Source organism: Artibeus jamaicensis, unplaced genomic scaffold (assembly GCF_021234435.1).
Source record: "Artibeus jamaicensis isolate MK-2021 breed Jamaican fruit bat unplaced genomic scaffold, CSHL_Jam_final scaffold_916, whole genome shotgun sequence".
Taxonomy (NCBI): domain Eukaryota; kingdom Metazoa; phylum Chordata; class Mammalia; order Chiroptera; family Phyllostomidae; genus Artibeus; species Artibeus jamaicensis.
Genome location: NW_026522059.1, coordinates 8,133,878 through 8,154,817, shown reverse-complemented (window position 1 = coordinate 8,154,817; position 20,940 = coordinate 8,133,878). Strand labels below are relative to the sequence as shown.

Here is a 20,940-nt window from a genome sequence, read left to right as displayed (position 1 = left end):
ACTGAAATCTATGTGCAGGCCTTAGACAGATAACAGTTCAAGAAGAGCCGTTTGAGTTAAAATGGGCTTATGATCTCCCTGCTGTCCTCACCCCCAACTGCATTGAGTGCCCAGGAGGGACCCTACAGGAGACTCTTGAGCAGTTGGAAAAAGGAGCCCTGGATGGTTTTTCTACCTGGGACCTCAGATCAAACAGCACCAGCATCTGCTATGCAGGTGCTCTGCATAGGTGGCTCTGCATCAGTTCTTCCAGGCGCACTGGTAGGCTGGGGCTCAGGGAGGTGGCTGTCCTAGCCCAGGTCTCACAGGAAGGAAGTGGTGGAGCCTCCAGTCCAGCCCAGGTTGCTCGCAGTAGCAGAGGCTCTCTGCTCAAACTCTGAGCAGGACTGCCTCTCTGTGACTTGTGCCTTCAGCCCGACTCCCAGCCATCCCGCCTGGCCCTGGAGGCTGGTTCTTTGAGTTGTCACCCCTGCCTACCACCTCTAATGGCCTCAGCATTTAGCCTTTTAGAATCTCCCAGTTCAGGGACGAGTAGTAACAGGCCAAAGGTATCTGTGTTTGTTTAGAATACACTGTACTGCTTAACAGTGACATCATTTGTTTCATAATTTTTCCCTGTAAACTTTATCCCTTTCCCATCATCCTCATCACTTACTCTTGTTTGCACAAACTCCAGGCTCCTATTTCTCTTTCCCTCACCACTCCCATGTGAGGACGTAAACAGTGAGGACACTTAGTGGGTGGGGTGGGTGCCTGAGTGACGATGACATCCAGGGTACACATATTTTTTAGGGGGACTGAGACCAGTGTCTGGGGCTTTCCAGTGTTGATTCTGCCACTGAGGCTGCCTTCTCAGAATGAAGGCTCTGGGCACACCCCCAAGTTGTCCCCTGTTTCAAGAGCATGGGGTCGGAAGCAACTGCCAACCACTTAAGGAATGGATGCTTTAGGAAATCTTCCATCAGTTCTGAAGCTTAGGTGACTGGCCAGCTGTCACTTAGCACCTCTGTTCCAGGACCCCGTTGGCTTCCATTACTATAGGCTGTAGCCCCCAAACTATAGTACTATGCTCAGGATCTCCCGTCAATTGCTGCCTCTGCTGGTAATGGGGACATCACAGCCTATGTTCATGGTGACGGATGCTGTGGTTCCGGATGGCTTCTCCCTTTCCATCCCTGGGCGGTCTGTGACAAGGGTGTTATTTACTCTGTATCGGATGAGCGGAATTTGCTAATGCTGATGTCTCATTTCTCTTGTTTCCTGTGCTGATCACAGGTCACCTTCTGTCATCTTCATCGCTTTACGTAAGTCACATAATTAACCTATACCTGCTCATCATTACCTTTCATTTATTGTCTGGCTGCTTTAGGTGTGACTTCATGTGTTTGTCCATCGATCCATTCATCATCTGGCTATTGAATAGATGTTTTCTTAAGGTCATTTCTTATACAGGCGCTAAGGGAACAAAAATGAGGAAGATGACCCAGGACTGTTCCACACATTAAAAACAACTACAGGTGTTTGCTGCTTCCCAGCTCTCATTCGTTGACCATAGCTTTGAACTCGGGCTTCAGCCTTATTGTCAGTAGGGTACAACAAGAAGCAGTTCTCATCTAGGAAGGGTCTGTTTCCCATCCAGATGCTAGGGCCTTCATCCTGGTACCTCAAAGCCTGAGCGTCAGTCATAAGAACCTTCCTGATGCAGGCTGGGCTCCCTGGCAAGCGGATGCTGAGATGTAGATTAGTAGGCAGGATGTTTTTTAAGCAATGCACTTGGGATCAATGGCTGTGAAACTGAGGGGGAAGGAATCAGGAGGGACTGAGGGACAAGTGGAGCTGTGACATTGTCCCCAAATAGGCCTCCGCCGACCCCATGGGAGCCCTAGAGCTAGGATGACCTTTCAGCATTGTCCAGGATTGAGAGGAGGGTGGGCCCATCATTATATGTGCCCCTTCCCCCGGAAGGATATGTGATCTTGAGCAAGATAATTGTCTTGAAGGTCATCACTCACCAGCACTTTCAGCCACTGTTCTGGATGATGAGCAGATGGATATTTTGGCTTTGATCACTGTTTTATCCCCAGAACCAGCGTACAGTAGGCACCCCTGTATTTTGGGGGATGGATTACCTAAGCTTTACAGAAGTGGCATGATTAAGTCATTAAATAAATACTTCCTATTTCAGCAATGATTTTTTTTAGCTTCTATCATCTAGGGGGTTGGTGATGGTTGGTGGTTTAACACTGACTTCCTGGAAGAGGTGCTTCATTCTGGGGGTGTGACTTCCTGGACAGTGGCCCTGAGCCAGCTCTGGGCACAGTTTCCTTCCCTCCTTACGAGATGGCTTAATGAGATGGAGAGTGAACGGGTAAGGGATATTTTTCTTGGGGAGGGGAATCTCCATCCGGCCCACCTGTTGGTGCACCTGTCTGCTATGGGAAATTCCCTGCTTAACTTATGTTCACTGACGTTTGAACTCCCAGTAGCCTGGAACTTCCCCAGGGGTCCATTGGCCCAGTGACTTTACATCAATTGAGTAATTGGAGATGGAGGCACCAGTCCTTTGAGCTGTGGGAAAACTATACATTTTCTCCTTTCTGAGTCACCCAGAACTACAGCCCAGAGTCTAAGCAGTGTATGCAAACACATGGCCATCCCCTGCCACCTCCTCCGCCGCCCCCCCCCCCGTATATAAATGAGCTGTCAGTGTAGTTCAGGAAGTAGACACTCTGCGCAGAGAGGAGATGGCATCAGTGATTTCTAGATCTGAAAGAGACCTAGCAATTGCTGGATCCAGTCCCCTTCCCTTGCGTAAAGCTCCGGGTGGGAAAGAGACTTGTTAGGTTATCCGGGGACCTGGCCTTGGAGAGAAGGGCAGGTGTTTGACTCTCTACAGAGTGTTTTCCCGTATAGTTCAGTTTCACCTAGCCGGCTGGGTCACCAAGAAGGTGCTGCGCAGGTTGGCATGTGGCAGGTTGTTTTTAGATCCGAGAGGTTTTTACCGAAAGCCATGGCTTTGATGTTCTAGGTGACAAGACCTGTGCTGGCAGGAAGGGAGGTGTTTGGGGTTGATTTAATAATGTAACAGCTACGGGGTAGGAGGGGAGGTGGGAGGATGTTTGTGAGGGAAAGTTGAACTGAACGTAAGAGTAGGTCAAAAAGGAAAGTTTGAGGTGGAGGTGAAATGCTTCCACGCTTCAGGGAAAGCCGCTTGGTGAGGTGGACTCTCCAGAAGCCACCTTCCTCCCACAGCTGCCACCGTACCCTCTGTTTTGATGGGAGGATTTTCACCACACTTCACGGTTTACAAAGCATTTTCATATGTGTTAACTCCTTCCGTCCACACACGGGGCGCTGCTGCTGACTGCTAACCCTCTTGTGCTGTGTTTAAATGGAGCGTGGCCAGGAGCCTGGGAATCTCTAACTCCAAGTCCTTTCTTCATTGGACAGTGGTGGGTCCTTGCTGTCCCTCCTGGGGGAAGTGTAGGGTTCAGGAGCCCAGTTTTTGGAGCTAGACTTCTGCCGTTTTTGGAGAGTGTGGGCACTTCCCCAAACATCTCGTGCCTGCGCTCCCCAAGCTCTGCAATGGGGATGATAAGCGTCCCCACCCTCCTCCTGAGTTGTCTCAGGGCCCAGAGCATGCACAGTCCCTGCACACACTGGAGCCAGAGACCTGAGTTAGGGTCACAGGAGCAGCTCGGAGACCCTCCTGGTGTAGTTCTGGGCCACTGAAGCAAAGCCAGTGTCCCAGTAAAGCGGGCCACACAAATTTAGTTATGTCCACTTGCTGCTGTAGTCTGTTAAATGTGCGATAGCATAATGTCTTAAAAAACAATGTGCAGATCTTAATTAAAAAATGCCTTATTGCTAAAAAAAATGTTCGCCGTCATCTGAGCCTTCAGTAAGTGATTATCTTTTTGCGGGGGGGGGTGGTGGGTGGGTCTCATCTTCAGTTTGAAGAAGCATGGTACATGTGAAGTGCAAATGAGGCACCTGCACTTCAGGCTGCTTTCCCATGTTCCTGCAAGAGTCGCTCTGGCGTCTCAGGGATCTACAGGCTGGTCCCGTGGTGACCGGGTCTGACACCCTCCAGGAGGATGGGGGATGCTGTTCCTGGGTCTTTCATCATTCTAGTCTCCCAACTTGGGGGGTGGAGGTTGTGGGGAGATGGACGGAAACCAGGCCCTTAGCAGTGCCCGGCCGGACTGCTCGCTGCTTCCCAACCAGAGCAGGCCCACACAGTCATCGGGTCCAGTTGTTTTTTCCTTCTTTGTGTTAAAAAAGAAAACTTTTTGCATAGACAAGCCATTCATAAGAACCCAGAAGGGATGCAAGAGTTTTCAGTGAAGACTCCTAGCCTTCCCTGTCTCCGGAACCCTGTCTCTCCTCCCCAGTGACACCAGCATCCTCTATTTGTTGGGTCCCCCAAATATCATCGATGTATTGTGGAACTCCTTTGAAAAGACAATGTATGCCGGTGAGTGTATCTCTAAACAATCTCTGAGCGGCTTCTCTGTACAGCGCTGGTGGCCCTGGTGAGGGAACACAGGACAGGGAGTGGGGGAGGTCTCGGCACCCTGCAGCTTCCCACTGCATCGAGACCTCAGCCGTACTGGGCTTGGGGTCTCAGCATCAGGGGACAGTCTGGACAGTCAGCATCAGGGGACATGCTGGCTGCTCCATCGACCCACAGTGCCTGCTTCCCTTTTGCCTGTGAAAAATCTCAGGGCTCAAATTCCAGATCACCCACTTTCTGGAGGAAAAGCCAGGCAACAGCCTCCTTCTAGCCTCTGTTTCCTGCAACACGAAGTGGGAATAGCAGTAGCATTTGCCCCCAGGGTTCTTGGGAGGAACGAAATGGCTGGAGATGCAGGCATCGCTCCCAGTACTGCCTGGCACATTGTGAAAACCAGCCTTGGCTGCCTTTATCCACGCTGCCTCTGCCCTCCTCCACGGGGCCTCCCCTGGCGCCCCGCTTGATGGCTGGCAAGGGTATGGGCCCTCCGAGCCCGGTTCTGGGGCACAGGAACAGAGGGAGCCATCCATTTGTCTGTCTTTTTCTTGGCGGGAGGGGTGGTGGTCCAAATTAAATTTCAGTTTTATCCTTTGTAGTTTTCTACACAATAAATCATCACGTTTCTACATAAGGTGACATGCTCTTGTGAGAAAGGCTTGTGTTTTGGCTCGTGTGGGTGGCGGATACTCAGCCCCTTAGGTCTTGTCCTTCTCCTCGGCTCTGGGTCACCTTGGATCTGGATAGGATTTCAAACTGGCAGGAACAATGACAAGGATGATGCAAAAATCTGTGCACCCAGATTCACCATTGTTAACTCACTCTCTGCCTGGCCTCCTTCACCCACATGCACACACATGCCCGCACACATCCGTGCATGCACACACCATTTTCTCCTGAGCCATTTCACAATAAGTTACAGACGTGCCCTTTTGTCCCTAAATATCTTCAAACTCGGGATATTGAGCATTGCTACAATTGTATTATCTAATCCACAGGCCACACACCGCTTCATCAGTGATCCCAATAATGTCCTCGGGGATTTTCCTGCTTCCAGATCACTGCTGTCCTTAGTGGCCATGGCTCCTTATCCTGGAATAGTTCCTTAGCTGTTCTTGAACTTCACATTTTTGAAGAGTCCAGGCCAGTTCTTTTGTAGAATGTCCCTCAGTTGGAGTTGGGTTCTTCATCTTGAAAGCTCACACTGTACCACTTGTTTTACTACGTGTCCTGTGATCCTTGGCGCTCCACTGTGGCTGGTGGTCACACCCACATTTTGCATGTGAGCATACAAAGGCGTAAGGAGGTCAAGCCATTGGTCTCTTTGTGGTCACATTCCCAGGAAGTGGCAGAGCTGGGATTCAAATCCAGTATTATCTAATCTGCTTGCCCCTCAATAGGAAGAATGACAGCAAGTAGACCCTGAGAATAACAAAGTATGAATTGGGCACTCATTGTGAGCCAGGCATTGTGCTAATAAGTAAGCATCCTCACCCCATTCCTGGAAGATAGCTGCTCAGACCAGCCCTGACTCACAGATGGTGATCAGAGAGGTTAAGTGGACTGCCCAGGGTGCACAGCTGCTAGCTGACAGGGACTAGCCCTGTCCCGGGCAACGTGTGTGCTGAGTCTGCACACACTGCCTGTGCACTTGGGTTTGCTGGATGCCTTAGTCGGGCAAGCATGTGAGCCAGGCTTTGCTGACCCTGCAGTGTGTTTGTCCTTTCCCAGGGCCTTCTCAGGGGGAGTGAACACATCCCAAGGCTGGTGCTACTCTGGGGGTCTTCCTGGTGGTCCAGTCTGCCCTCTGCCCCTGGGCGTGTGCCTCCATCCATCTCTGCGGTCTGTTTGTAGCAAGCGGTTGGCATTTTGATGATTTTCAGGTCAGGAATCCCCTGTGGCCGTTCATTTGATGGTGGGCTCACTCACTTTTGCCCAGCAGCCCAGGGCCCCTGCCCGTGGGTGGCCAGTCCTGGCTGCAGGCTGTGCCCAATTTGCCCCACTGCCTGTGCAGCATTTAGGTGGCATTCAAGGCCACTGCCCTGGGGATGAGGGGGCCTCTCTCGCCGCAGAGCTGGTGATTAATTATTCAATCTGTCTGTCACATTCCGTGCCCTGCCTTTCGGGTCGTGGAGAGGAGTGGATGCTCTGAGATGTGACACACTGGGAATTCTCTGGCAGAACAAGGAAGATCCCTGAACACAATGGCTAAGGGGCCGGTGTCTGGGTCCCCATCTGTTTCTCACCTCCGGGGACCCTGGTGGTTCAGAGTCTACCTGTCACGGGCACTTGGCTCCTCACTCATCAGAACGCAGTGCTGGGAAGTATTGTCAGCATCCTGAGAAAGCCCGTGGTCCCCTGGTTCAGGTGCAAGTGCAGGGCGTGTCTGTCAACCACAGAACAGCGACTGGCTTGTCCTTGGGACAGTGTGTCAGGCAGGAGGGCGTAGGAGCAGCAGCCACCTCACCTTCAGGCTCAGGCACGGACACATGCGGTGTGGCTGCCCCCACCAGGCTCCCTCTTCTGCTGGGCTGGCTAGACCCTGAGGATGAGCTGGCCCTGGCACTCTGTGCTGGGCCAGCCTCCTTTCCCTCTGGCTTGGCTCTGCGGGTGGGAAGTGATGCTGCTGCTGCTGCCAGGCTCGGTGCATGGAAGTGGGGCTGTAGCTGCTGCGCTCTGACCACCCTGGCCAGCCCAGAACTGCCCCCCCCCCCCCTCCCCACCAAACCTCCTGCACTTAGGCAGCGAGCCTCTGGCTGGGCCCGCTGCTGGGAGGAACTTAGACATTTTACTTCCCTAATTTCCATGCAACATTAATTAAAAACATTAATCAGTTTGGCTGCCTCAGAAGGAGGTTCTTTTTTGGCAACAGCTTACTTTGCAAGGAGGAGTGAGCTCACAAACCAGTGTTTCGGCCGCATATTTGTTTGGTGTTGGGCAGTCTCAGCCTCTCTGAGCTTTAGTTTCTGCATTTGTAACAGGGGGTTGGAGCTCCTACTCTGGCCTCACCTACTGGGGTTGCAGCAGGTGCTCAGCAAAGTCCCTGAGGATATTTCTCATCCAGGTGTCCTGTACGGAGGACCATGGCGCTGTTGTTAGGATGTGTTACATTTCTCTAGTCTTTACAGCGTATAGAGCACAGCTTGCACGCACGGTCTCCTGGGGCATGCCTAGGAGATGGGAAGAGGGTCACATCAGACCTAGAGCTGAGATCCTTGGACTCAAACTCCAGGCTTTTTGCTCCATTCTCATCAGCTTCACTTGCTCCCTGTGCTCATGTACTGAGCCCCTCCACTGCCTGAGTCATTGTGGGGAGAGAGGTGGAGGGGAGCCCTTGCCCCCCTAATTGAAGGAGACTAAGAAGTTAAGGCCCCACACTTGCTTAAGTCTACATAATCGCCAACGTTTCTAAGTGTTCCTGTACCAGGCCGCGTGCTCAGCTCTGCAGAGGTTCTTGCTTTCAGAACAAACCTTGAAGGTGAGAAACTGAGGATCAGGGAGTAGCTTGCTCAGGCTCCAAAAAAAGATGTTTTCAGTAGAACTGGGGTGCTAACTCAGGCAGCCTGACAGAGAGTCCCCAGGAAGCTGGGAGGCTGCCCTTTGGGGTAATCAAGCCAATGCATTTTGACAATAAGGAACAAGCACCTTTCTTTTCCAGGCAAAATGCCTGAGAAGCCTGGGAGGCTGGGTGTGCTGAGGAGGGCATCTTTCTGAGCACACTGTCTGCCAAGGGGACTTCTCCCAGCGAGGGGGCATCCCCCCTCTCTCCTGCTGGGAGCTGGTACTCTGAAGGAGGAGCACTGGGTGGGTCCGAGTGACAGTGCTCCAAGGGAGAAGTGTTGTTTGGCCCCCGTGACACTGGCACATCCAAGGGAGGCATAGGGCAACCAGAGGGCCTCAGGGACGCAAATTGTGGCCAACTTTTCCTGGAGGAGGGAGGGAATTGACGGTGGGGAATTCAAGCCACCTGGCCCCTGTCCTTGGGGCCAGGGCAAGAATTTTTCTCTAGCTGTTTCCAGAATTGAGGGCAAATTCCCCTTCTGAACTGGTCAGTCTTTTTTCTTCTGAGTCTGTGTTCACGGAGTTCCATCTTCTTCATGATTTGGCTTCCAAGATCTGGTGGAGTTTGTGTGTGTGTGTGTGTGTGGGGGGGGGCGGAGTCCTGGAAGGATCACTCTGTTGTGAGGAGATAGGGTGATATTCTGGGGTGCCACTGCATCCCTTGAAGGAGAGGTAGTCAGTGTCTGAGCTCACCCTGCTGAGCATTGGTCCTGCTCCAGGGTATCTTAGGTGGTCCTCCCAGAACTTGTAAGACCAGGGGTGGCCCTCTCACCCCGTTCCCCACACTGCCTTACCCCTTTTGGCCACCTCATGTAGCTGTCTCAATGATCAGTTAGGATAAGAATCCCTGGTGACTTTTTGAGGCTGGGGGGGGTCCCCTGAGTAATTCATGATTTTCACTGATTGCATGTTACAGGATGACAGTGTGGGTCGCAGAGCAGATAAAAGTTGCAGTGAAGTTAATCTGATACAGCTCCCAGGGTTTACACAATCCCCACACCTTAGGCACCAGGGACTGGCCATTCTCAGAATGACGTAATTAGGAAGGTGTCTCAGTGCCCTCTGGCCAGAATTCCTGGAATCCCATGCGTGCTGGCTTTAGTGGGGAAGGGAAATGGGATAGAAGGGTGAGGGCTTGGCAGTCAGAAAGGTCTGACCATCCTGTCTGGCCTAGCCTCTTATTTGATTTCTGAAATATAGAGAGCTATCAAAATCAATCTCATGGGATTAAATGGCCTAATGTATTTAAATATTTATCACAGTCCTTGACACATCATAGTTGCTCAGTAAATGCCTGCTCTTTGCTGCTTCTCATTTAGCACATAGTAAATGAATTTATTATTTAAATGAATGAAATACCCGCTGTGGGCATTGATACTAATAGTTCTCTGTCCTTTTCTTATGTATTTCCAGAATCCTGTTACCTGGAGGTAGGTGCCTTTAATCTGGAAAAAAAACCCACACTTATCCATTCAACACTTCAGAGGGATGTGAGAACTGGCGTTCCCTGAACTAAAATTATAATGCCTTGAGATCTGGAAAAGTCAGGTAAGGGAATTTTTCCTCTTAAGCCTTATGGGACTAAAAATGGCTTTTGGAATTGGCGATCTGCAACACACTGGGGTTGTGGTTCTTGACATCTCAGTTTGGCTTCCTTTGCTGGTCCATGGTGCTTGGGACTTCAGCTTTCTGTCACCTCACCCTGATACACAGGGCCTGGTGGGGCGGCTTGGTCATCCATATCTTGTACCTCTGGAGCTCTGTCTCCTGTCCAGCCGAGGGAGTCCCCCACCTCTGCCCTCCTGTCTGGGTCGGGTGCTCCAGCTGTCCTGTTAAGGCCTGTTAGACACTACCAGGGAGACACGGGAGAGTGCTCTGGGGGTTAGTGATTAGGTCAGAAGGCCTCTGGGGGCGTCTAGCAGGTGATCGATTCCTCCCTTCCCACCTCCCGGAACTGCTGGCTCCAGGCCCGAAGGTCTGAGGCTGCCTGAGGCGGAGGTGAGACAGGAAGGCCAGGGCTCCAGGCAGACGCAGCTTCTGCTCTGGCTACTTGCTTCCCCTTAGGCCAGTCACTCAGCTTCTCTAAGCCTTGGTGTCCTCATTTGTGAAATAGGGATCTTATTAGTGCCTATCTCAGGAGGATGTTGTGGGTATTGAAAGAGACAGTGGAGATAAGGAGCTCACTTAGCATGCTGCTTGGCAGTGAGGAGGAAATGTGCCAAAATGAGAGTGTTTTTTTTCTTTTAAATTTATTGATTTGTACCTTTTAGAGGTCCTTCCATGCAGCAGGGTATGTTGAAGTTCCCAGTCTGTTCTTCTTTCTGCCTTTCACCTGCCATTTGCGTTGCTAAAGCCTGTGAATCACCTTGCCCCTGGTATGCGGACCCTCACCCTGAGCAGGGTCACTTCCTTCCTCCTCTCCCTCCTCCCGACTGCAGCCAGGGATTTCAACCTGCCTCCTTTACTCCAAGTGGTTTCTTTTCCCTCCCCTGCCTCTGCCCCCATTGCTGGTGAGCTTGTTCCAGCGAGGACTCTCTCCTAGGTCCCCACACCCCAGGGTTGGGTCTGCCATTGTGTACACTGAAAGAACAAACGAATGAGTCACTGGAAAGGAGGGAAAGAGAGAGCTTGGGGAGAATGAAAGAAGGGCGTTTGTAAAGATTTAGAGCAGGGAATGAGGTCAGTTGCGATTCTTTTTAAGGAGATGTTGAGAAGACTAAATAATGTGAAAAAAGGAGAATGGTGCCTACCACAAACTTGAAAACTATGCATGGACAGAAACGTGGGGGAGAAAGGTGGATTGGCAAGAAGAAAGCCAGGGAAGGCAGAACTGGGAGGGGAGCAGAAAATCGGACTAATGTGGTACCTGTGTCATCGCAGGACACACAGGGGTGGAGAGCATGAGACCTCGCCCTTCAGACAAGATTGGGGGCCTGATGCACACACAGCACACTCCAAGCTCACCAGGTGTGTGGGAGGCCTGTGTGCAGCCTCTTAAGGCCCTTGCAAGATACATGCAAGTAAAACCTGTTAGCAGTTGTGCAGTTATGAAGCCTTTCTAGCCTACTCTACACCTCTGTGCACGCCTTCCCCATTCCTGTGCATTTCAGTATCTAATTTCCCACTTCTGGTGTCAGAACTCTTCTGCAGTGAGGACCACTGACAGGACTTCTTGTGCACAAGCTGCATGCCCTTTTTTGGCCTTCAGATGCTCAGCTGGTCCTAGAGTCCATGCTCCCAACCTGGGCAGTGGGCTTTGGGAGCAGGAGCAGACGCAGACCTGCAACAGCCCAGGATCTCCACTCCCTGTAGTGCCTGGAAGGCTGGAATAGCTGTTCCCGTTGGGGAGAAAGGGTAGGTGGGACCATAGTCACTGCGGTAGAGGACCTGAAAGCTGGAAGAGCTGTCTCTGGGTGCTGTGGCTGCAGAAGTGGGCAGGGTGACCTGCATTCTGTGAATGGAGGAGAAACTTGGCAGGTCTGTCTGAGGATGACGGGAGAGGAATGTCCCTAGAATTCAGCTGTGAGAACAGGCAGAGCAGGGGCAGGTGCTGAGATTCAGAGCTGCACAGTCCAGCACACTTTCGGGGCAAGGCTGGTCTGTGATGGGGGCTGTGACACTGAGCCAAGCGTTGGTCCTTGTGCCTGTGGCTCTTCTCGTCCTAAGGGCATGGCTCTCCCACTGGGAACCTGTCCCTCTGCATCCCTGCTTAGAAATCAACTCACCTGGGCTGCACGCCAATAGCAGGGCACCTGCACCTTTCCCGTGAATGAGCCTGGGCCATTTGACTCCTCCCGCTATGGAACAGAGGCACTGGTAACCTGGATTCCACTCCAGCACCACTTTCCACTCCTCCATGACCCTGGGCAAGTCCTTTACTTCTTTCCAAGCTCTCTTTTCTCAGCTGCAGAATGGACCGGTCTCCCCTCTTCCACCTGCTTACCTGTCTGGGTCCCAACCTTCTCAGTGTTACTCTATCATCCAGGGCCCTCCTGGGACAGGCACAGAAGGTTGGCTTCTTGGCTTTGATCCCCCACCTTGCTCTTCGACCCTTCTCTTGACCCTGCCTCCCCTGAGCATCTCTTGGTTCCTGTGTGGCTGCCCCTTTTGGTCCTTGGTCTGGGGGTGTCTGATGGCTCCTGCCTGCTGGGGCCAGGGGCCAGCCCAGGTCTTTAGCCACAGGTACGTGTGTAAAGGTTGCTTCCTGTATTCGGTGTCCTTCACACAAAAAATACTCCAGCCCACTCAGAGCTCTACACTTGAAACGGAAATGTCTTTTTAATACACCTCTAGTATTGGCTCATTTTGTTATTACTCCTTGTGGTTTCATATTGAGGTTTTTGGCTCATTGCATTTGATTCGGAGTTTATTTTTAGTAGCGTAGGCAGCATAATTAATGTGTAAACATGAGAGCAAATGCAGAGGAGAAATACGTAAGTCTAGGGGAAAGCGTGCTTAATTTTGTTTCTTCTGATAAAATTGGTCACACCAGAGGACACTGAGCTTCCTCAGTGGTGCCTACCATGAGCTCGTGCAGAGTGGGGAGTGGTGGCCGAGTCACCTCCAAATACGAAACCATTGCTGGCTTTCTTCCTGTCCCACTTGTCTAGCAGCTGGCCACACAGTGAATGAGTGAGTGCCTCAGTTATTATGACCAACAGTTATTAAGCTAATATTAAAGGCTGGACTTCGGAACCTTCATCTTCCATTATCTCCCCAGTGGGTTCGTTCTGTCTTCAGAAACAGCATCTGGCTTCTCCCTGGACTGGAAATATCTTGAGGGAAGGCTCTGGGTCTTGTCCTCACCCTCGCCCCAGTGTTGGACATCATGGCAGGCGCCCAGGATGTGCTGGGCCAGGCTTCCTTGGATTGACTGAATTGCAGGGCCCTGAGTTTGGGCTAGCAAGGCAGAAACGATTCAGAAAGAACTTCAAGCCTCAATCTGCTTTGGGAGAAACATAAGCCCACTGCCTGCTGAGCACTTTCTCTTTCTCGTTCTTTCTCCTTTCTTGTATTCCATCTGCCGTGTACCACGGTGTGCAGCAGCTGGAAGAAAGCGGAGAAAAGTCCCCATTCTTGCTCTGAAGAAAATCCTGAGACAACCTGGCTTTATGGCGCCCTGTTTCTATGCGCCGCATGTGCGTGTCTCGTCCCCAATGTGATGTCACTAGGAGGTGGGGCCTTTGGGAGGTGACTAGATCAAGGTCATGAGGGTGGAGCCTCCATGATGGGATTAATGACTTTATGAGAAGAGAAACCGGATAGTGGCTTCTCTCTGGTCTCTACAATCAGAGGCCACAAGAGATGGCTTTCCGTAAACCAGGAACTGACTCTGCCGACACCTTGATCTGGTACTTCCAGCTTCCAGAACAGTGGGAAATAAACTGCTATTGTTTAAGTTGCCTAGTCTCTGATATCTTATAGCAGCCTGAGCTAAGACACCATACTTCACAGATGAATGGATTGGAGACTCCGAGCGATGGCATTGATGAGACCTCCCTGTTAGCTGGCGATCCAGGCACCCAGACTTGCACCCACCTCACCCTTATCACAGACACATCTGGACTCTGTCCTTGCTGCCCCTCACTGCTTCATCTGTCTCTCCCTCTTTCCTTCTCCTCTTCTTTATTCTCTGCTGTCTCCCTTTGCCCCTCTCCAAGCTCTGTTTGTTTTTTTCTGAGGATGAGGATCTGTCGGCCTGCTGTGCCTCCTGGGGGAAACGTTCTGCTGAGAATGGGCTGTGCTGTCTGCCTGGCTCGGGGTCTGTCCCATCCTGTCCACCTCCCCAGCACCTGTGGGTTGACTGGCAGATGACTGGCATGCTGTAGCAGTTCCCTCCCTGCCTGTCCTCTGCCACTTTCCCACTCTGAGCCAGGTGCTGTGCCAGCTGTGGGGAGACAGCAGAGCAGATACGGGGGGAGACGGTGTAGTCAAATAACTGTATTTGCAGTGTTACAGGCTTAACATCTGTGCCCGCTCATCTCCCATCCCAGATTCATAGGCTGTGTTCCTAACACAAGGGTAGGGCCCTGATCTGATAGCACTGGTAATCATCCTTGTAAGAGGAGACACCACAGAGCAATCTCTCTCTCTCTCTCTCTCTGCTGTGTGAGGACACAGCAAGAAAGTGTCTGTCTGTGAACCAGGAAGAGAGTTCTCACTAGAAACTGCATCAGCTAGAACTTGATCTAGCCTCCAGGACTGTGGGACAGTAGATGTCTACTGGGTAAGCTGTGCAGCCTCTGATGTCTTGCTCTGTAATGTGAGCCCACAAACATAGAGGATGCACGGTGCAGGCCATGTGGGGCAGTTTGCTGGCCTTAGCCTCAAAGCCACTCTTTGAGTGTGAGTGTCGGCTGATACTTTTAACCTTCACTTTTAACCCCATCTTTAAAACAAGGAGTTTGAATCAAATCACCACGAGAGCTACTGCTGGCCTGTTTTGTCTGGATCCTGACTTTCAGGAGTTTCCTATGCTGGGCCCTAGGGATGGTTTTCACTCTTCCTCTCTTCCTTGTTCAGACAAAATTAGGTCCTTACTGAATATCCCGTGGCCACAGCATCGGGCCCCTGGAAAGAGACAGCTCAGGACTCCTGATTGCCTTCTTCAAAGGTCATTTTTTACTCATGCATTCTTTCAGTCAACCTACCCATTTGCCTCCCAGCATAGCTAAGGTTGGAAATTCTAGCAAGTACTATTTATTAGGCACCACTCATAAATTATGGTCCTTATAGGAGCATGGGTGGTGGTGGGTACTAGTATGGTGATGAAAATACCACTATTAACACTCCCAGTAGGAACAGTAGAAATCATAGTTGCACAGATGTATTTTCATGATGTTCCCAGCACTTTCCATATACTATCTCATTTACGCTGTGGAGCATATCAGAGGCTGGAGATGGACCAATGTGCCCAAGATAGCAGAGGCAGGAATCTGTGTCTGGAATGCACTAGTATGTGCTTCAGTGTGAAGCACTAGTATGAAGTACATTCCGGTATAATGTGCTTCTATGTCATTTCAAGTTCTTTTCTTTTTTAAACTCAAGGCTAACATTTAAAAGCTTTTATTAATGAGAGGACCACTTGCTAAAGTGAAGCAAGGGCTACATATCCCAGGACACTCCATCCTGTAGTGTGTTTCTAAATGCCTCTTACCATCATCCCGAGACGCCTCCTAGTCCCTCCAGGTGACCTCCCAGCTTGGGCTCCAGGTTCTCTCCAGTGCAATGCAATACAGGACAGAGCCCCACATTGCGCACAGTGGGGCTCCCTCAGGGGACGGTGGCTTTGAGAAGCCCTGCACAGCTAAGGTGCAGCTCCCATTGCTGCTGAGTGAAGACTGGTCTTCACTGGACTTCACCGTCTTCTGCTCCAAGCCCATTTCTCTCCCCTTTTGTCATTCTCCCAGAGCTGGTCATAGTAGGTGCCTTTATGATGAAAATATCCATTGTTGGGAGGCGAGGCATCCTGAGAATTTTTTTTCCCTCCAAAGATGAAACCGTAAAACTAGAAAACTGACCTGTCCTGGCAAGGTATGATGTTTGCCCTCAAAGGCTCATACTGCATTTTTCTGCTGTTGCAGAGCCCAGGTACCCTGGCTTCACACTTGTGAGAGATCAGAGTGGGGGGGCTTTAAAAACATTGGGTTAAGGAAACCTTTCATAAAAATAGAAATAAGAAAAGGAAAAAGAAAGAGAAAATACAATTAAGGTGCCATCCTCCCTGAGCTCCCTTCTTCCCTGAGCATCAATCCCGCCCTCGCTGGAATGGGAGGAAACTGGGAAGGTGACTGGCTGTGGGGTGGGGGTGGGGGGCATTGCACAGGACACTGGGAAGGAGCCCTGAGCCCTGAGCCCAGGTCCCTGCTCTTGCCACTCTTAGTGCTCTGAGCCTGAGATCCTTCCTCTGCAGAGCGGGCTTTTCCGAGGACTCAGTGATATTATGGTCTATGAATCCTCAAAGACACACACCTCAGATGCTTTACCAGTGGGTGCTGAGCTGACATATTCATTAGCCATTTGCTTTGGGTCTTTGAACCTCATTTTCCCCAGCTATAATTGAACGCAGGGGACTGGAGGGCTACCATGGTTTCTAAACCCTGCCCTGCTCATACATTTCACATGGATGCCAATTTCATGTTTGGGCTGCTAAAGTGAGTTCACTGGGAACAGTATGAGCTAGTTGTAATGAGGAGCAAATTGGAGAATGTGTTCCAGATGTCACCATTACCTACCTGCACCCCCTACGCTTCCACTCTGCTACACACACTCTCCACAGTTTTTAAACACAAACTTTACTTTTAGAACAGTTCTAGATGTTACTGAAAAATTGTGAAGGTAATTTAGAATGGATCCATACACCCTCCCATGTAGTTTTCTCTGCTACTGACATTTTAAATCAGCGTGGCACATTTGTTATAATTAATGATCAATATTCGTGACATTATTATTTGCTGCAGTTCATACTTTTTAAAGATTTCCTTAGTTTTTACCTGATGCCTTTTTCTGTTCCAGGGTCCCACCCAGTACACTGTATGACATTTAGTCACTGGGTCTCCCGAGGTTCCTCTCAATTGTGACAGTTTCCCAGACATCCCTTGTTTTTGATGACCTTGACAGTGTTGAGGGGTTCTGGTCTCATATTTGTAGAATGCCCCCTGTTCGCATTTGCCTGATGCTTTTCTCATCATGCTGGGGTGATGGGGCTTTGGAATAAGAGCACAGAGGCAAAGCGCAGTTTCCCTCACATTGTACAACACTCTTTACTATCATTGTGTTTGACCGATCACTGTTGATGTACACCTTGATTGCCTGGCTGTGGTTCTGTTTGTCAGATTTCTCCTCTGTCATGATACCCTCTCTGCCCAAATCCCCCCAACCATATGCTTGGAAGGATGTCACCATATACACCCCGTACTTACAGGGGGTGTGCTCTCCTTTACTGGAGAATCTACACACACTCTTTAGAATTCTTATCCATGTGAGATTTCTCTCCCCCATTTATTTACTTATGAATCATGAATATATATTATACACTTTGGATTACAATCCAATATGACTTTACTCGTTTATGAAGCTCAGATTTTTCCAGCTTTGGCCATTGAGCACAATTTCAGGTGGCTCTTGTGTCCTTTTGATATGCCCTTATGATTGTGGGGTTTTTTTCTTTTTAGCTGTTTTTAGCTTTCTGGCACCAAAAGATGCTCCAGGCTCATCTTGAGTATTACCCTCCCCAGACCTAAATTGGCTCATTTCCCCAAGGGGCTCTGATTCATTTGATTGCCGAATGGTTTTAGAAGCCAAGATACTGGTGCTAGTTGTGCTCATTGTTCCTGGGGTATCATTTTTCTAGGCCTTCTCAACTGACAAAACAATGAAATGTGTGTATGTATACTAACCCACGTGTATAATACACATATGTAAACATATCCCCATAGGTATTCTTCTGTACCATATCAAACTAACCACGAGTCCCTGCTGATGTCCAGCTCTAATCCCTTAACACACTCCACACAGTTTTGAATAGACCTGTTTTCTCGCCCAGGTTGGTTGGCAAGAGAAGGTAATGAATGGCAAGGTGTGAAAGTCCACATGGGCTGAGCACAGCAAGACACTGAGAACGCTGGACTTGCCCCCGTGGGCAGTGTGGTCTCAGGAGCAGCAACCAGGATGAGTTGGATGCCCTTGGGCCGACACTCAGAAACGCGTGCTGCCCAGAAGTGCTTGCAGATTGGAGGGCTTCGTGGTCCCAGGCCTGTGTGCCCTCTCTGGCCTCTTAGCCGGTCTCTCGTCTGGCTTCTCTGGAGTATGGGGGGAGGCTTCTCTACAGTCCTCTCTCCCACGTCACCCCAACTACCTACTGTCTTCCCCACCCCACACTCCTGGAGTCCCCTGGGCTTACCCCATCAGGAGCGCACCCATCTTTTAAAAAATTCTCTGCTTGTTCCCAAATAGATATCACCTGGGCAGTGCCTCGCATGACCTGCCCCCTCAACTGAGGAAGCGGCTCATCCACTCTGTTTTGGAGTTTGTGGGGGGATTAATGGGGTAGACGAGACACATGCCTTCTGGAACCTCATGTGCACTGAGTGCGAATGAAGTTCACGTACAACACAGAATCCCCTACCTCACCTCCCCTTCTCCCAGGCATCTCACTCAGTTGTCTACAGGGGCCATGCAGGCACTATAAATAAGTGATATGGGCCTGATGGGCAGACCGCAGAGATTGGTGGGGGGTCTGGAAGGCATGTGAGGCTGGTGAGGAGCCCGGACACATGGCCAGTGTCTTGTCTGATCACCCAGGGTCTGTGTCTGGCTAGTGTGTAAATTTGGTGATTGCCCCTGTGCATGGCCAGTGTAAAGAAAGGTTGCAGTGGCCAGTCTGTGGCCACTCACTGTGGTCCCGAAGGGCTGCTGGCCCAGTGAGGCCTCATCTGTGCCTCCAAGGGAGACTGGGAGCTGGGGGAGAAGGCGGCCTCGCTCCTTCTGATTTGCCTGCTGTTCCTGGCATTGTCACTATAGCAGCACTTCTTCCCCTGGCAGCAGCCCTTGGTCCCCAAAGCAGCAGTGGCTTCCAGTTTGCAGGGGTTTTTGGTCCCACCCTCTGGGAACCAGCTTCATTGGCTGCTCGCAGAGGTGACATCCCCAGTCAGGACTCAGCAGGGTCTACCAGGTTTCTCAGTTCTGATAACCTCACTGCACACCCCATTCCCTAAAGGGATGTGCTCACTCTGTGCAGACCACTGCTTCTCGGATCCCTCGGGGCCCCCTTCTGCCTTTTCAGTAAATGGTTCCTTCTTATCTGAAAAGCAGCCGGTGTGTTGTCTCTCCCCATGGTGAAGCCTCATTAACACACAAGGTGTATTTCTGTGTTTCCTAGCCTTGTCTCCTTTGCTCAGTGGAGCTTGGCGCAGGTTTTCCAAGCTCGTTGCTTCGAGGCCCCCGGTGCTGCTGCCCCCCTCCCACCACCACCTGCAGCCCCTACCGGGAAGCTCTGCATTGTACACTCCCTGTCTGCCCACAAGCATGGGTGTGCCCCGGGGGGCTCATCTGCCACTCGTGGAGGTGATGCTTTGGGTTTTCCACAATGAATACTGGTCCCCAGGGTGGGCTGGGCTCCTCGGTGTCAGCAGGGGTGTGTGCCCATGTGGGTGGAAACAACAGCCTTGTCAAAATAAACTTGGCTCATGCTGACAGGGGGAAGTGAGGCTGGCGGGGGAGAAAGCGTGGGCCGCGTGCTTCTTGGGGAGTTTCCTCTGCACCCGCCTGCTGCCGGCGCTGCCCTCGGGCCGGCTCCCTGTCACACTTCACACTCACCACGGCTGCTGCTTGCTGCGGAGCGTGTCTGCTGTGATCTCCCCCTGGTGCCTGACCACCACGTCCTCGTCCGAACTCCCCTGCCTGACAATCTTGCTGTCACTCCAAGGCTGAAACGCGATGTGTCTCACGGCGTGATGTTACAAATCATGACGCTCCTCGGGAATGCTCAGTGATGACGGTCAACGCGATGATCCCACTGTATCAAAAACACAGCTTTGGCTGTGCCTTCCATTTTCCAGTCACCATTTTCATCTTTTCTCGGAGCCTTCCACGGGGGGCGGTGCCAATGTATTGGGGTTTGTGTTAGCTTGCGAGGCTGCCGTAATGACGTGCCACAAACAATGTGGCTAAAAACAACAGAAATCACCTCTCTCGGCTCTGGAGGCCGGAAGCCTGATATCACCGTGTCATCGAGACTGTGTTCTGTCTGAAAATGCTGAGGCGGAGTCCTTCCCTTCCTCTCTCCTCGCTTCAGGGGACGCTGGCAGTCCTTGGCCTTCCTTAGCCTGTACTCGACCATGCTAGTTTCTGCTCCCCTCCTCACATGATCTTCTTTTCTGGGTGTCTGTGTCCAAATTTCTCTTTTCTTGTAAGGGTGAGGTCCACCCTGATCCAACGACTCTGTCTTCCCTTGATGACTTCTGCAAAGACCCTATTTCCCAGTAAGGTCAGGTTCACAGGTATTGAGGTGAGCCCTTCAATACATCTTCAGAGGCTACAGTTTAACCCACAACAGGGTGCAAGAAAATGTTACAACTCCTATTTGTGTTTACTTTGTTTCTTTGTTCTAAAATGCTTTAAAATTTTGTATGTTTTATAATAATACAGGCCTTCATGTGTATTATTAATGTTCATTTCCTGATAAAATATGATAAGTATAGTGTGATTATACAAGATAGCAATATTCAGAAATTGCATGGCCATGAGAATTCAGTGTATTTTTAACTCCTTTTTTGGGTGTGAAATTATTTCAAAAAGAATAGTAAAGCATTTTAAACACAACCAAGATAAATTGTATGTGTATGTATACATGTATATATGTATATACATGTATGTACACACAAAAAAAATATATATATGAAAGTCGGTCCAGAAAATGTCCAACCACTGTTAATATAACAAGAACAGTTTCATGACATCAGTGTGACCTGGCAGCCAAGGAGAGTGGACTGGAATGTGCATGTGTGAACAATGATGACTTCACTGTACTACTCAGTGGGGGCGGTAGATGCCACTGAGTGAGCATGTGTACTGTGTGGTCATCGCATTCAAAGTGACTGAGCAAGTAGAGCAACAAATCTGCATCAAATTTGAAGGGGACTGAGGTGTCATTGTCCTGTATATAGTGTTTCTTCTATCTTGTATCTTCTTCAGTAAACGACTCTATTTTTCATATTACATGGCTAGATGTCTTCTGGACAGACCATAATCGGTTAATTGAGGAAGAATAGTGATAGTATATTTAGTACAGAATTGGCCCACTTTTGTCAAATTTAGGCAGCACAAATGCATATTTCTCTATGCATGGGAGAAATTCTGTGAAAGGT

At 50.4% G+C, this 20,940-nt stretch overlaps 1 long non-coding RNA gene across 2 annotated transcripts in view; it reads left to right on the top strand.

Moving 5' to 3' along the window:
* Positions 1–20,940, top strand: part of LOC119064851 (uncharacterized) — a 150,579-nt gene that overhangs the window by 117,975 nt on the left and 11,664 nt on the right. For both annotated transcript variants that reach the window (XR_008390758.1, XR_005085495.2), the window contains exon 3: positions 9,488–9,622. This is a non-coding gene — a long non-coding RNA (uncharacterized LOC119064851). The remainder of the gene's footprint in view (positions 1–9,487; positions 9,623–20,940) is intronic.